Below are 17339 nucleotides of genomic sequence, written 5' to 3' on the forward strand. Positions count from 1 at the left end.
TTTCGCGTGACGAGACGTGCTCTGACGTTCTCTTAGAGTAGAGTAGTCGAGGCCTAAATGAAGTCACGTCGGACGTCTTCAGAGTCCGTAGACTGTTAAGGTCTGACATGTGCTGTGTGGGAATGTGTCGTCAGCACCATCTGCTGCAGGCGGTTACGGTTGGTTCTGTGTGGCGAGTGCTAAAGGAAGCTGAACTCTGGCAGCGCTGGTGTGTTTCATTTACATGCTAGCCTAAGAGCTGAGCGTCTGTGTTTGTGATGACTACTGTTTACTGAATCCTGCATGAACTCTGTACGTTTCATGATTTAAAGGGCCGGTGTGTTGGATTTCTGGGGGGGGGGGGGCAAAATGCAGAGGGGGAGGGGTTTTCAATTGGCTGCAATCTGCAACTTCACCACCAGATGGCACTCAATTCTACACACTGCTCCTTTAAAAAACCAAAGTCGAGCCAGGAAGTCCGAGGTTAACAGGAGACGGTTGGGGTAGTAACTTCTCTGTGGCCTTTGCTTCCTCTTCCAAACACGTGGAGTTAAACCCTGAGGGTGTTTGATTATCTGTCAGCTTGTGTTTCTCACTTCGTCTGACATCTTTCTACCAATCTCGCCACGTTCCCAGCTTCTTGTCGTTATTACCGACAGGAAAGATGGCGAGACTCTGCGGTAAAGGGTCCGGGTTTGCATTAAACCGGACTCGTCTTTTGGGCCCCGTGCGGTGGCCCTCGGCGGCCCGACAGCAGGAGGCGACCGTCGTCTCTCCGCACAAGACAGTAAACACTCATTAAGTCCCTCCGCCGCTGCACACAAACATCTGCTGCCACCGCCGAGACTCACTGGACCCCATCCGGCGTCTCCTGCAGTCATCTCCCGGAGTAGGCACCGCGGCGCCACGTCTCTTTTGCGCACCACGCGTCAGTGACTCGCCGTGCCAGCCAGCCCCGAAAAACAAGCGCACACCTCTTCCCGAAGGGGCCGAGGGCCGCCACGTGGGTCTGAGCTCTGGGTCCAAACAGAAGAGACAGCAGACGCTTGGATGTTGTGACAAAAAACCAGCCCCGGTCCCGGCTGAGACGGGGCCCTCGTCTTCTCCCCGCGGACGCTTCACAGGCTTTCGGGGACGGCGGGATTTTCGCTGCCCAGGATCCACCTCGGATTCTCGCTTTGCTGTCTGAGGCGCAGAGGTTCTTCTTCTGAGGCGGCGGCGCCGGAGGGATCGCATCAACCCGCTGCTTGTGGAGCGTCTGCTGATGCCAAAAAACAAGCCGTCCTCTGAGATTTGGGTGCAGCCACAATCGGCCTCGAGCCGCTTTATGCGTTGAACGAGAACCCTTGTTTCAATTAGCGGATCCGGTAGGCCGCACCAAAGAAAGCCGCTCCGTGAGACGCCTCTACACCTCTGTGTTGTGACAGGCTGTCAGGAGAAGGAGCTCTCTCTCTCTCTCTCTCTCTCTCTCTCTCTCTCTCTCTCTCTCTCTCTCTCTGTGGTGTCGAAAGGCAGCGGTGCCGCCGCGGCGTCAGAAGTAGTGCCAGCACAACACCGGGCCTCTGGGCTGCGGGCGGCTCTAATGAGCTCCCCTGAGTGGTTAGGGGGGCTGATGGAGATGGCCCATCCCCCCCACCCTCGCTCCGGGTTCTAATTGGTCAGAGAAGAAAGGGAAGACTTCGGAATTACAGGAGACAATGCTTTGGTCAAAAGAGAGGAGAAGAAGAAGAAGAAGAAGAAGAAGGGGGGGAAACTGTTTCCACCTGATTTGAATGCAAATCCTCTTCACCCCAATTATAATTTCTGGCGCCGGCCTGAGGATTACATCAGCCAACGTGTCCGGAGCCCGAGGGGAAGGACACGTGTGAAGTGAGAGGTGTCAGGTGTTCTTCTGTGGAGGGCTGTGAGAGTCAGATGTGCCAAATATCTGCTGGTTGCTTCACCTAATTCTGATCATGTTGCCGGGGCTGAATATCAAGAGAGCTCGTCACGCTCGCCAAAGAGGGCCAAAAGACTGGAATAACGGCGCCCTCTACTGGTCAGACGTCTTCACAGCCACAACAAAAGACCGGACAGCGACGATCACTGCAGCTCGTTATTTCTTTATGTCAAGAGTACAAGAGTTATTTTACAGTTCTTTACACGTTTTGATATTCTGTATGGCTTTTACCATATACAGTATATATATATATATATATATATATATATATATATATCTGCTGTAAAAGAGTCAATCAACAAAGGGGCCGGAGCTTCCCTCTGCTCTGGTTCAGTTCACGTCTGCTCTGGTGTCAGCATCACTTGCACGCCGCTTCCTGTGGCGAGGTGTGAAGCCGTGCTGCTGATCCCTGCGATGTCACAAGCTGTCCTGCTTCCAGAGGCTTATGTGAGGCCGCTTCATCCACATTAGCATCATTACGTTGTGACGCGCCTCCAGCTACTATTGCCCTCCCTCCCTCCCTGGTTGTTCCGCCCCGCCTCTGATGTCTATTGAGGGAGGTATGCAGGTCAGGAGACACGGTGATGCAGGAAGTGGTGGAGGACATGTGTCTACTGTCCTCCACCGTTGAGAAGCCTTAACCCCGGTCAATCCAGGGAGGCCTGCAGTAAACATCAGTCCTCTGTGGCTCCAGAGAGTTGACCTGTTTGCTCCAATCACTCATTCTTGTTTAGTGTCAAAGGTCGCCCCAGCATCTTAGTTTAGAGCCGCAGCTCAGTATATATATATTAGATATTATTGTAATGTTGCACGAGGAGATTTTCTCAATCTGGACCTTGTGGAGTTTGAATTGAACACCCCTGGTCTAGATGATGAACCAGCTCATGTCGGTGTCATATTGGGACCCACGATCCAAGACTTCATTGCTGGAGGGCCAGTGGACCTGTGGTGGGGATTAGCACAAAGCTATAATAAATCATCTGAAGTAATCTGCCTTTAATTCAAGGTATCACTTGCTTCAGAACGTGTTTGTGCTCACCGTGGAGATAAAGAGGTAAAAATACTCAACACTCGCTAAGATGGCTGTGTGCTGCAGCACGGGGCCCGGCGAGGAAAGCTTTTTAAACCTCTGTGATGTTTTTAGCGCCATTCAGCTAAACGGGGACGCCACCTGTCAGGAGCAGCCATTAGTGGTTAAATCCCATTAGCGGTAATCCTAATAGGCCTCGTGGTACGAGCGCAGAGACCGCTCTCTCTCCGCTGTCTCTCCCTTCGCTCTCCGTTCGTCCCTCTTGGCACCGCCGACGGTCACGCTGCCGCATCGGTCGTCGAGGCTACGGGCCCGTGAGCGCCAGGGTCAGAAGGGGGCAGGACCCCTGGCAAGCGTCCTCCCAGGTGGATAGAGAGGCTTGATCGGGATATTAATGCCGCTCCGTGCCAGCTGCAGTTTACAGCCGCAACAGTAAGTCTTATCCTCTGAGGGCCTACTTTCCTCCACTGAGAATGCTGCTGTGTGTGTGTGTGTGTGTGTGTGTGTGTGTGTGTGTGTGTGTGTGTGTGTGTGTGTGTGTGTGTGTGTGTTGGTTTTACCAAGATTCAGAGGAGCGTGCTTCATACTCTGCTTCTTTTAAGCTGGATCTGACAGTTTCAGCAATGTTTGAGATCACAAGATGACAATTGTTTTAGCAGACGAGAAGCTCAGACCTTCACGCCGAGGTTGTTGTAGCAGCAGGTCTCAGCCGGTAGATACTCAGCACCACCCGGTAGATACTCAGCACCACCCGGTAGATACTCAGCACCACCTCAGTGCTGGTGTGCTGCCAACCGATTCACTTCATTCTCCTTATGCTGCCCCGGTTCATACCATAGACCAGAGGTGTTCAATTACAATTCAGCAAGGTCCTCTTAGAGAGAACTTCCTCGTGCAGAGGTCTGGTCTCAACCGTGTTTATTATCAGATGCTGGATTAATCATAAAGAATACATACTCTGATAATAAAGAAGAGTTCTTCTCTCATTTCAAGTGAAATAAGGGCTGTATTCAGGAAATAGACACACTGGTGTTAAACTGCTCATGTGAAGAGTGAACATTTAAGAGTCCGTCTGTTCTCAGTGAAGGACTCTGGTCTCTCTGACCACTTCCCTCTTTTTGGTGAACGCCGCGTGAGATGACTTAGTTTGCTTAGTTTGGTGTCTTAGCATGCTAACGCTAATGCTATGCTAAGTGCGTCTGCAGCTGACGGAAGTGTCATTAGTTTAACAGGTATTTGGTCATAAACCAAGTCCTGGAAATGTTGGTCAACTTTGGTTGGTAAATGATACCCAGCCTCTCAGAACTGCAAGGGTCAGGTGGGAGTTAAAACGTTTTTATGATACGAGAGTCAATAGAATAAATGGTCTCTAAGATATTCAACAGTTTCAACTTCAACTTTGGAGGAAAGAGCAGAAATAGATATAGATATAGATATTAATAATGATTTCCGGCCCATCTGTTAGCCCTACAGCTAGCATGATAACGTCCTCCACTGTGGAGGCCTGTAAGGACGGTCAGCAGCTCAAACTGAATCAGAGTTAATTCAGTTTGAACTGTAAGCAAAAAGCATGAAGCAAATCTACTGATAACTGTGATTCAACTGATTTAGGTCCAAAAGTTCTTGATCTACTCGTGTGACTGAGCCCTCATTGAGAACATCTCATCCAGGCTGAGGGTCGGGTGGATGGTCTCGCTCAACATGTTTAAAACCCCGATGGTGACTTCGGATGAAACTAACTGCAAAGTTCCCCTAAAAGACGTTTAAGACCAAACCAAAAGTAGAGCTTCTCTCATTGATTCTTCTCTGACTGGTGCTTGTTTGTCACAGTCAACCCTCATCTTTTTTATTTTCCACTTCACCGCCGAACAAGTCTGCACATTTTCCCCCGCAATCAAACTGGAAAGCGGCTCCTCTCGTTAATTACCAGACCTTCACCCGGGAAGGGAACGGCCTGAGCAATTAAAAAAATAAAAATAAAAGCTGCTCAGTGTTTTCAGAGACCGTAACGCTGACCTTGCAGCACTGCCAGCAGAGGCAAGGACTCGCATCAGGCTGGACACACAACTCTGCCGGGAGGGGAGGAGAGGGGAGGGCAGGGAGAGAGAGAGAGAGAGAGAGAGAGCGGGAAGAGAGAGGGAAGAGGGGAGGGGCCGAGGGAGTGACAGAGGGGGTGGGAGAGTGAGCCTCGAAGAGCACAGGAGGCAGATGGAGAGAGGGTGGCGAAGGCCTGAGCCATCTCTCTCTCTCTCTCTCTCTCTCTCTCTGTCTCTCTGTCTCTCTGGAGCCGGAGGTGTAGAGGATGGTCGCTCGCTTTCGTCCCTCCGGCGTCGACTCTGTCCCGGGCTGCTCTCCGTGTCTCTCTGCCGGTAGGGCTGCCGCTTTCACTTCCTCGCATCTCTGCCGTTTTTTACTTGTCATCTACCCACATCTTTTGGCTTGTGTGTGTGTCTGTCTGTCTGTCTGTCTGTCTGTCTGTCTGTCTGTGTGTGTGTGTGTGTGTGTGTGTGTGTGTGTGTGAGGTGGAAGTGGGGGAGTGCTGCAGGCTGCACATGCTCTGTTTACGCCCGCCAGTCCAGGCAGGTGTCTGGCAGAGACAACTGCAGCAGCTGCACTGGCGTCCCCCCCCCCACCCACCCACCCCCACCCCCCCGCTCTCTCTCCTGTAGTCTGATGTCATGGCAGCAGCTCCCGTTTGATGGAGGACTCCCACGGCTAGCCACAGACCAGGGCCGAGGGGACGATTCCAGGGACGAGAGGCTGTTGTTTGTTGTCCTTTCTGTCATTTATTTGATTGTTTGCGTCCCGGTTCCTTTCGCTGAGCGCCACACGGACGGGGCCGCGTGACCGATTCCTAACGATCCGTTAAACGGACCCAGGAACAGTTCATCAGGCCGCTCTGCTCTGACCTCGACAACACTCCGCTCACGGAAGAGGACGAGACGGAGGGTCAAAAACATCCGTCTTCATCTTACCGTACGGTTCATAGGTTTCAGCAAAGCACACATTAATTCATCGATAGTGGGTTTGGGGGGGGGTGGCCCGTGGCTCAGGATTATGCGTGACTCGTGTGATCTTTGTGGATATAGTTCCATCTCCCAGGCCTGTGTGTGTTTTCGGTTCTTGCTCTACATCCTCAGGGGTTCTTCTACGCCGGGGTAGATTATGCAGCATTAAGCTGCTCGCTATCAGATCAGTCCACAGTGATGAAATCCTCTGTGGTTGTGAATTAAAATGGGCCGAGCTCTGTTGTTGTTTCAGGTCCACCGACTTTAACTTCTTATTGTGGTTTTAGATTTCATGCACCGCAGCTGTCAGATGTGTTTTCTAATCCAACATTTACCAAAACATCTCCTACTCCAATCCACGACCTCGTCCTCAGAAAAACACAACTCCTGGTGTTTGGGGGGGGGGGGAGCACACCTTTTCCTCCACTGAAGCATTTAGGCTGTTTTTAACGCCAGATGCATCAGCGTGTGTTCAATAAATCATGGGCCCATCAGAGGAGCCAGGAAGCCGCGACAAGCGTCTGATGAGTCATCCGGAGGCGAAGCGGCGGCCGGTTGGACGGACGGAGGCTCGCTAAGCCGGCCCTTCATTCAGTCATCACGCCAATGACGCTCCGCTCCAGGATCCTGGTTCTGTTTTGCAGTTTGCTGAGATTGAACCGATTCCAAATCTCAAACGCTGACTCATCGGCGCCGCCGCGAGACGTTTGTTCTTTTGTGTCGTCGTCGTCGTGTTTGGTGAGCTGGATTTTTCGGGGCTCTCTTTGAGACGGACAGGGAACCACCGGGCTTCTGGAGACGATGTCTCTTGTCTCACACTGTAGGCTCAGCGGAGGCGGATGATCCGGCTCTCTGACGTGGTTGAAAGCGATAGCGTCGGTTCGGGCTTCTCCGTGTCGCGTTAAAACTTTGTGTGCAAAAAGGCTGCAGTCAGATGGGAAACATCTATCCCTGTCTACCCATAAGCCTTTGCGTTTTGCAGAGCTTACAAACACTTCTTTACAAGGAGCCTCTTGAGGTTGTGTTCATTGTGGCTTTCGCTGCAGTTAATGAGAACGTAGCGTGAGGTTGTTAGCGCCCCGTCCCGCCAAATTATTCGGACATCTTCGCGAAGTAGGGGGTGCTTGAAGCTGGGCGATGTAGTGACGATCACTGGGCTACGTCTGGTGAACAGACAGAGCTAACTAGGGCTGGGTGTCAAACCTCCATGTGATGTACGCCGAGTGGAAACACCAGGGATTGATCTTTGTTAGGCACTGAAAGCTGGCATTGAATGCCTGGTCAGGTCGGTCATCTTTCTATTTACATCTTGTATTAAAGCAGCTGGTACAGCGCACAGCTTCACAATGCTGAGGTGCGGATTACAGTCTGTTCATGCCCGTTGCTGGGCGAGCGGGATTGTCGTCAACAAGTTGCCGTACGGCTTGGTAACATGTGGCGGGGAAAAGCTGCAGGGGATTACTCTGCCGGCTGCTTAGATTTACTGCCACCGTTACGGTCGGCAGACTTTACGGGTCGCTCTGGAGCAGCCGTGCACCGTGATCGATGGAGCGTCGTGTTGTTTTTGCTTCGCCGCTACGACCGGGCCGAGGTTCCGAGTGAACTATTGCCTCTGAGCGCGACAGCAGAGACGCTGCACAAGAGAATAGCATCACGTGTTAGTAGGAGTCGTGCTTGTAGTGAACATTGAAGGTTGATGCTCGTGTCCTCTGGGATAGTTTGGGTCTGCAGAGAGCGACCGACGTATTTCTGCTTGAAGAAGATTATTTTATCCTCAGATAGAAGTGAACTCACACTGTGCTCAATTTCACATCAAAATGCAAAGAAATCCCAAACACAATGCACAACAACACGGATTCACCTCCAAACGGGACGCCTGTAGACGAGCGCACACTTGACCTCACCTTAGGAGTTCACCCCGGTTCAGATGTGCACATAAATTGCGAGAGCAGGCGCCGTGAAAGCCAAAGCATTCGATAAACAGGTGCTTGAGTTGAGGTTCCCCGATGGTTTACGGGATAAAAAAAAGCACTGAATGAATTGCAGCGTCCCTGACTCAAGTGTGCCTCTTTTATTCTACGTCATTCGTCATCTCCGTCCCCTCATGTCCCGTCGTTTCTGTCCCCTCATGTCCCGTCGTCTCTCCACCTTCGGCCAAAGGAAACATGGAGTCGTTCAGCGGTCAAACGTCACCCTTGCTTTCAATGGGACCAGCCGTATATCATATCAGATGTGACGGTGTTTGGCTAATCTCTGTAACTGGATTCTGCATATGAATAAAGAATCTGTAGGTTTTGGTATCAGAAGCATTCTACAGTTTTGACGCCTCAAGTTTGGCATTTTAGCCGTCACTATCTTTATTTTTGTCCGTCGCCATCTTGGTTTTGGGCCGCCGCCATCTTTGTTTTTTGACATGTGAGGGTGGAGCATATTACAACCGGACAGAAGACGTTTGTAGGGCGATCAAGATGCCCCAATTAACTTTCATGAGACCATAAACTCATGTTTACAATGTTTACTGAGGGAATAAATCAAGAGAGAAGTAGAGTCATTTTAGACTAGACTTCTATACAACCAGAGGAGTCGCCCCCTGGTGGACACTAGAGAGAATGCCGCCTGGTTCCCTCTTCATTCCGGCAATTATCTCTTTCCGTGGAAAGGAAACAATGTGGTGTTGTTTTTAGGTTTACAGGTAACCTCAGGGAGGGGCGGGACACACGGCGGGGATGAGTGATCTACCTGGCGATTACACGATCGGCCCCGTCAGGCTGTTCAGTTGGCAGATATTCAGACGCCGCATTCATCCCCTCAGGACGTAACAACTGCTGTAGAAAAACATAATTGTCTTACGATCATTCTCCCGCTGAGTCGCCAAACTCACCTCACAAATGACCCCCTTAATGGTCGTTTGTGGGAAGTAATGACTTGAATGGAGTGTTCTCTTTTTGAGTTATTGTGCTGTTCTATCTTTAAAAAACGATTACCAATCCTTCCTCTTCATCACATCCATATTCCTCCAACTTGGGGGAAATAACGTCTGCCGGCTGTCCAAGTCATATTTCACCGGAATGGAAAGTTTTCTGAGGTTTTTTAGTGATCTTCCTGGACATAAATAAAACGGATCCTTCTACTAGACCCGTATATTAGAGTTCCTCCAGGGTTACTCGTCACACTGTGAACAGATGAAGCACATACTGTGCCTATTCTGTCCTCCGTGTAACGACTGTGAGCATCACTGTCACTCAAAGGCAGCAGAATTAAGTTAACATTAAGCTTCCATTTCTGAGAGGAAAGCATCAGTCACCACGCCTAGAACTCCGTGTTCCATCGCCGCCTCTGTTTCCTGCTCAGGTTTCTTTAACGGAGGTTTTTAACGGAGGCATCTACGAGCGCAAAACACGCCGACACACGTTGTCTACGCGGCGGTGCTGTAGAGCCGCAGGGCCCCTCCGTCTGGAGACACGTAGGAGGAAGCACCGGTTCAAGAGGTTAGCAGAGGACCCATCTGGGGAGGAAGTGTTCAAGGGGAGGAAAACGGACCTTCAGGGTCAGGAGTGGTCCACCAGAGGTCCCTTCAAGACACGGTCACAGTGCTACAGCTATGTTAAAACGCTCAATAAGCATTTTAGAGGGAAGCTTTGCCAAACCTTACAGCGGACCAGACAGATTCATCTTTAATCTTGTGTGCAAAAATAGATGTTTGTTTCTTTTTGATGGTCCTGGTTTCCTCGTAGCTCCTGGTCTGCTCTCTGGCTTCTAGTGTTAGCGGGCTAGTGTTAGCGGGTTAGCGTTAGCGGGTTAGCGTTAGCGGGCTAGCAGCCCGTCCAAAGCAAGAAACAATAAACCTTGCTTGAATGTAAAAAGTTGTGATTAGTGGAGCTTCACACTGTGTTTGGGATTATGGTTAGAGGTGATTTAAAAAGTTCTTTTCTGTCTCGGTACTTTCGGGTCATTGGAGACGGAGGAACCATCAAGTACTTGTGACTCGCTCCGTTGGTTGTCGATGCTTCAGTATTTGCACACTGAGCTCCGTTTGCTCCCTCAGTATTTAACCCGGTGGGCGTGTCCCACGCTGAAACTACTCCTCTGTTTCTTTAAGTTCACCCCAGGGTGTCGATCCACAGGGAGAGAGGGGAGGCTGTTTGGTGCCACGTTCTCCCGGCCCGGGGGTTAAGTGACGGCATGTGTTGTGGAAATACAAAGAGAGACGTACGAGGTGTCAGATGAACGAACCGATGTGACGACTGGGAGAGAATTCACGGCGCAGAGTTTCAGCTTTCGGAGGGTGCCAAAAAATAATCAGCCCGGGCAATCAAGCGTGTGACGCCAGGCTGCCACTCCCCTCCCTTGTGACGGGCAGACAGCCGGCACAACGCCGCCACACAACCTGTCCTCCATTTCAGCCTCGCAGCTCTCCTCGGCAGAGAGGGGGGGGGGGGGGGGGGTGCAGGAGAGAGAAGAGGCGGCCTTTATTACAGACGCCAACATCAACAGCGCTCAGAGCCGGCGAGAGCAGACAGAGGTGCTGCCTGTCCTTCAATAGCCTCAGTGTGTGTGTGTGTGTGTGTGTGTGTGTGTGTGTTCTCCACCACAGGGAAAATAAAAAAGGTGGGGGGGGGGGGCAGGGCAGAGGAAGAGCCAGGCAGGGTGGTGCTTACGACAGCCACACTAACCAGAACCAGACCCACGCTGCGTCCGTGTGGAGGAGAGGAGTTCTGCTCCTCACGGCCTGTTGTTTGATGAAGTGGAGCGTTCCAGCTGCAGTCGGGTGACGCAGGTTGAGAGAGACAGGCCTTGTGCTTAACTTGAGCTTCTGTACGATGAAGGTAGGTCACCTCACTGCAGGTCCGTTTGGGTTGTTATACCTCGAGCGTCCTTCGTCTCAGTGATTTACAGGAGAAGCGGTTTCCTGCAGGTTGTTTGACGTTTCGTTCCATTTCCCCTCGTTGTCCTGAATCCCGTCCCCTGACGTAATGGTTTCTGTCCCGTTCGGCCCGGTCCAGATGGTGGTTTGGCTCTTCCCCCTTGCGGTAGATGGTATTTTCGGTCCCGTGCCTCGCGGCGGATGATGCACAGCTGCTCCTCCCGTTCGCCCCGGTTCCTTTCCCTCGCTCGGGATGAAATGCCCTTGACAGCAGCAGGGGCGGCTCGGATCCCGGACCGCGTCGTTTTTTTTTTCCCGCTGTGCCGGGTCCTGTGACGGCAGCACGGGGTTCTGCCCATCGGTCACTCTGACGGCGGCACCGCCCACTCGGCTCCAGTGACGAGCGATGGATGGAAGCCTTGAAGGGACATAAAGTGTGGCTTCTGCAGCAGATTCATCCTCCCTCCATCTCTCCCTGTTCACCTGGTCAGTCCACCTGTCCTCACAGAGCGTTCATCGCTGTCAACACCAACATGGACGCGCAGTAATTCTTAGATATCCCATAATAAGACCCACTTCAGTACCTTCGTGAACTGTTTCATTCCACAGTGACTTGTCTTCAGTGTTTTCATCAGACTGGATTTTAGTTTCTCCTTGAGAGCGTGTGAATGTGCAGCTGCAGGGAGAACAGAGGGACTGTGTGGAATATTCAGTGGGATTGAAGACTTGGCAGAGTCAGAGTTCTCCACTCCGCCTGGAATCAAATCCCATTTTTGCCTAAAGAGTATGACGCTCCTGGTGCCGGGTGACGAGTCAGGTTTCTGGGTGTTTGCGTAGCTGGTCCAGACCCAGCACAGCATTGGACCCTCAGTGAGAAACGGGGGAAAAAAAATCCTCAAATCACATTCATAAACTTCTGCAAATGTGCAACGCTGTCCAGCAAACCTCCGCGCCTCACTGACCTTCTCTATTGCTCCGTACTTTAAGTTGTTCCTGGTTTGCATTACTCAGACTTATACAACCTCAACACTTCCATAATTCTGGTCGCCTCTTGTCGTCCATGTTTAAAGCTGAAAGTCCAGTGTTCTGTTCTGCTTTTGTTCTGGAGTCGAGCAAGAAAGTGACGTCAGCTGCTGTTTCTGTGGTGAAGGAGAAGCTAATAAACAAACGCAGGACTTTCACCCAGGAGCCCACTGTTCAAGTCCCACGTGAAACCAAGTCAGCAGAGACTGATTTACTCATAGTTTTGTTACATATCTTCATACTATGTTATTTGAACCCAAACCAAGACCTGTTCCTAAAGCTAACCAAGTAGTTTTGTTCAATTTTATTTTATTGTATTTGTATAAAAACGACTCAGTAGAACATACGACGTCCCCAGTCTGTCCTTGGACCCTCGCATTGGAAAAGCAACCCCCCCCCCAAAGCAAAGTAGTAACGGCAGGAGTAGCATAACAATAATAGAAAAATCATTAGTAATAATAAAAACAGCATCAGTGGGTGTAATACAACGATGATAAAGGCAATAATAGGAGCAGAAATTGTAATAGAAACCTGACTAATAGTCATTTTCGTATTATTATTGTTGCTTAAGTTTGTACAGTATGAAACACGCGCTCCTCACTGGTCGCCTCTCCTCCTCCTCCTCCTCCTCCTCCCTCACACGCTGCCCAGCCGTCCTCAGACACAGTCTGAGCACGCTCAGACGGGCCCGCTCTTCCCGGGAATAGCAAAATGTTTATGAATGCTAATGAGGTCGGCGCCTCGGGTTCTACTTCACCGCGAGTTCTCTCGTCTGTTTTCAGCGAATACCAAAACATGCCGGGATCTGTCCTGAGATGGAGGAGAAGAGCTTTCCTCTGGACGTGAGCGTCGGCCTGTTAGGTTCTGTTAGGGGGTTCTGTTAGGGGGTTCTGTTGTGGACTGACTCTAGCTGGGCTTCCTGAGCCAGCTGCATGATGCACACCCTCGGTATCTATGGAGGACGTCAGAAAGGTGCTTCCTGTCTTGAATCGTCAGATAGCGTCGTGGAGCTCAGACCTGACGACAACAAGCACCGGAGACAGAAGCTCCACCCTGAGGCGGAGCACAAACACAGACAGGAGAAGCAGAGCGCCGTGCGAGGATTAATGCCCGAGTCATCTTCTCTCGCCCAGATTAAATCTGCCAGGATTACTTAAAGGATGCATCTGCTTTGTTACCTTTTGGGTCTTATTTTAGTCAAACCGTTCCTACCAGCAACAGTAACACTGTAACTTCAATGTGGTCACATGGGTCAAGAAACACAATCAGATATAATCAAATGATAAAGTGATATAAACGTGATTCATGCTTTGGCCATCATGACCATGACATTGGTATTTATTTGCATTCTTCAGGGTAGTAAAAAGGTCTTAAGTGTCTTAAAATGAACGTTTCCTTCTCACCACTCCGCCGTGTCTTAATGGCGTCGGTGTTTTCGGCGTTTGCACCGGACACCATGTGACGGACAGCTCGGGAGCAGGATGGAGGACGCGCTACAGCTGGAGGATTAGCAGAGATAAGCTGAATAACTGCACAGTGGTCAGCGGGGCTACGGCAGAACCTAAACACTGAACAGACCCACCGCCATATGGTATCAACATCCCATAATCATCTGCCAGCTCCAAACCCTGCAGCCTGCTGGACCTATGCTACATGTGTGTGTGGATGAGTCCGCTATTTGTCTTTAAGTAAATAGTGTGGGCTGAGTATTCTACCCATGTCAGGAGCAACATGCATGTATCATGGGAACCAGTGGTTGGTTAAGTTAATCTCTCTCTGTCTCTTTTTCTGTCTCTCTCTCCCTCCCTCTCTGTCTCTCTCTCTGTCTCTCTCTCTCTCTCTCTCTCTCTCTCTCTCTCTCTCTCTCTCTCTCTCTCACGTTGGTGGGTTCTGAGCTCAGGGATTACAGGGGGCTGAACTGGAGCCAAACAGCTTTACAGCAGAGACACGGTCAGAGACACGGCCAGAGACACGGCCAGAGACACGGTCAGAGACACGGCCAGAGACACGGCCAGAGACACGGCCAGCCCGCGGTGCAGAGTCGGTGTCTGGGCCTCCTCCACCAGTTTAAGGTGTGGGTAGAGCGTGAAGACGAGGCCCACATCCTTGTTTTAAATGCACTTATTCCCCCGTGTCTGTAAACAGGACATGACTCATGCAGGAGGAGGTCACTATAGACGTGCTGACGTGTTATTTGCGTTCCCTGCGCTCATGTGAAGACGTGGTGGAGGGGAGTGGAAAGCAGCATTAATGACCGCAGTAAGTTGTTTAACTAGCGCGCCTGTGGTTTGAGTGCATTTACCTCCGGCTCACAATTAGCTGAAATGGATTGTAGAGAGAATTGGGTCAAATAGTATCTTGTTTTTCAGACTATAACAAACAACCAACCCAGCCCTAACCAACCTTCTAAAACCCACAGGTGTGTAGTGTGTGCTTGATGAACTCTTTCATCACTACGGCATGGATTAAAGGTTGCGTCCCGCCATGATGGGACACAAGGGGCGACGGGAGGGAGGGGCTAGTAAGCGGGGTTGGGTCCATTGGCGACCTCACGGCAGCTCTATGGTCGACATCGCCCAGAGTTGCACTTCCACAATGGAGGGAATTTCTGTCCTTATTTGTCCTGTGAGAGACCATCTTAACTCCTTTCATAGTTAACTACACCGAGCTCTACATTCTCAGCACCTCTCTCTGCTGCACTTCATGTGAACCGTCAACATATGGGAAACATTCAGGCTCTGTAACGGCCCATAAGAGAGGCATTCTGCTCCAGCTCCCTTCTCTCTCTCACTTATCTCGTACTGTAATTAGGATTATTTTCCTTGTTGCATGGAGTCGTTTGGTTTCCCCGGACGGTACAGTGATGAATCAGACCTTCGGATCTCTGCTCGAACCAAACCTATTAGCTGTGCTGTCTTTGATAAGATAACGCTGCATGGTTGCTCTGGTTTCGATAACATCCTTGGCCCACTTGATACACGCCCGTTGTTTGGGTAATGATGTCATGATATGGAACTGGATGGGGGCCGAGGCAGGGCAATAGGAGACGGGAGTCAAACGTTCCCTCTAAACTTTAGCTCGGCTGAGCAGCTGCTGCTTGTTCTGCGTTGACTATTAGGAGGCCGTGGTGGTGACGGCGTCATTTTGAGCGCTCTCTTTAGGCCTTTGATCGGCGGTTGTCAAGTAGTGATTATCGGACAGGGCATGTGTCTTCTCTGTGAAGCTGCAGGCTGAGGTCTGAGGACAGTTGTACCGAGGTCAAGCTCATGTCTGGTACATCCGGGTGGTTTCCCCAGAGCCTTTCCTCACCGCACACACTCTCTTGCTTTAAATAAAGCCCATCTGATGCTATCACCACCGGGGCTTGCTCAATCTTCTGTTTGTTTTTTTTGCTTCTTGCTCGCTGCCCTTTCCTGTTTAAATTAAGACCCTCCTCATCTGTGGGGCACCAGGGCTCCCGCTGCCACACGACCCAGTTTCCTCTGGAGGAACTCCCGCCCCTCCTCCTGCAAAACGCCCCTCCTCACAAGTCTCCGAAGGCTGGGAGGCCGGAGCTAAAGAAGCGTCCGAGGGCGAGGAGCCGCATTTCAGCTCGGGGATGGAGTCGCGGAGGGAAGGGTGGCGATGGGCCCGGAGCATATAGGGACTGAAGAAGGCAACATGTGGTGTCTGCAGTGTGCCTCGGACAGGTCCTTGCTGGAGCTGGACTCAGACAGCTGGTGAGACCTGTGTGTGCGTCTGCTGGTGGTTGAGTGTGTGCAGACGTCGTTACTTGCTCTGTCTTGTGATGCAGGTTGTGTGTTTCACTGACGGTCTTTCCTTTATTCGGGGGCCGCTGCCAGACTGAGATCAATAGAGAAAGAATGTATTAATTGCTGTTGCTCCTCATCAGATGAGTTGCCTTTAATGCAGTGGGTTTCGTGCCGGACCAGAACTGCTGATGAAATGAATTTGTGACACAGTGAAGGATTGGGCTCCATTGACGAGCCGGCAGTTCGTTTTCCGTCCGAACAAGCGAATGCAGCCGAATCCTGCTCTGCCGCTCCTCCTCCGGTGCCCTCCAGCTCGACTTTAATCGTCTTAAACGGATTCTGAAGAGTTACTCAAACGTGAACAAAACAGTTCAGTCAGTGTGAGTCCACAGCGAAAACAACGACAACCAGAAGAGGCAGGTTGTTCGTGTGAGTGGCAGGTCGGAGTAATTAATTCATCACCGCCGAGTGACACAGCGAGAAGAGGCTCCACTCGGCGGCACCGAGAGGGCATCTCCGGGGGGGGGGTGTTGACACCGGAGCTGTCCTCGCGTCACCTGCCCCCTCCTGCCGGATCCACCGCGTCACCCTCCGCTAAAAACACCTCATTAAAATTCTATCAGCCAGCAATTTGTGCACCGTCATGGTGTGCCGCGGCCCTTTTGTGGGTTTCTCGAATTGCTGCAGTCTAGCTCAGGTCAGGAGGTAAGGTGCACACCTTTTCATGTCGACGTCATCCTTGACATTTAAAGGGACACTCGTAGTCGACGTTGATTCATTCGATTAGATCTAGTTTTGTTGTTTCCTGTGTAGATGGAAGTTTATTTTGAAAAGGCTGTATGGATGTAACTGTGTGTTGCTGGACTTTGGTAGGAAAACGGTCAAAAAGTCACTTCTTCATAAGATCTCATACGAACCGTTGGACATCAACCAGTCTCACTGAAGACGCTGTTGAGTGACATTATGGCGAGTACATGGTCCGAGGTTTTTGGAGGTTGACCCAAAACCCTGAATAGGTCAGAATAACCGTACCTTCTTTTTCTTTTTATAATAAATACCGTTAAACCACGTCGCTGTCTTGTAATTCCACAGTGACTCTACATTGTAAACAAGTGGACTTTGAGATGCAGAGCTTCGATCTGTACTAGAGACTAAAAGATGGCCGCTGACGGAGGATGGATCTCTGTAAAGGTTTGATTGAGGTGAATCCTGGTGAGTGGTTTGGATCATCCACGTCTTCACGAGGGAATCCTAAATAGAGGATTCTGCAGTAGGCGTGGTGCTGCGTCGAGTCGGTGATAAAAGAGGAAGAAGCATGTTGTCTCTTAATATTATGATGACATCTCATTGCAGCAATATGTCAATGCGAGGTTCATTCCCAGTTCGTTCTCAACGAGGATCCCTCCGTCCCGGATTTGATTTTAATGAGGCTGGATGAACGCTTGTGTTGTCATGTTCTCTTGAGTTATTTTAAACACATTGCGTGGTTCTTTATTGTGTAACTAAGAGCAGAACATCTTGTTCAGTAGCTCAACAAAACCCCTGCTTGACAAACCGCTCAGTCTGAGTGCCTAGAGGCGTCCGCCTACTCCTGCACTGCTTTGAGTACGCTGAGCCTCCCTTCCATCAGAACGAACGGACTTTTCCAATTAGACGGCCTCTGCTGGAGCGGACGTATTAATAATAAAGCCCGCCTTTCAGTCTAATTAAAGGACCGGTTCTGTCTGATTTCATTTTCTTCCTT

General features: G+C 50.7%; 1 protein-coding gene across 4 annotated transcripts in view; it reads left to right on the plus strand.

Moving 5' to 3' along the window:
• Positions 1 to 17339, plus strand: part of iqsec1b (IQ motif and Sec7 domain ArfGEF 1b) — a 133587-nt gene that overhangs the window by 102073 nt on the left and 14175 nt on the right. Inside the window, exon 1 of one of the 4 annotated variants that reach the window (XM_068711865.1) lies at positions 5168 to 5317. The exons of 2 other annotated variants lie outside the window; for them this stretch is intronic. The gene's annotated coding sequence lies outside the window, so the exon portion shown is untranslated. Of the gene's footprint in view, positions 1 to 5167; positions 5318 to 10450; positions 10479 to 17339 lie in introns of those variants that run through there. One more of the 4 variants, XM_068711866.1, reaches the window with a different exon arrangement.

The sequence above is a fragment of the Cebidichthys violaceus genome, unplaced genomic scaffold (genome assembly GCF_023349555.1).
Source record: "Cebidichthys violaceus isolate CVI_PGR_0920_01 unplaced genomic scaffold, fCebVio1.0.p SCAF_17, whole genome shotgun sequence".
NCBI classification, from domain to species: domain Eukaryota; kingdom Metazoa; phylum Chordata; class Actinopteri; order Perciformes; family Stichaeidae; genus Cebidichthys; species Cebidichthys violaceus.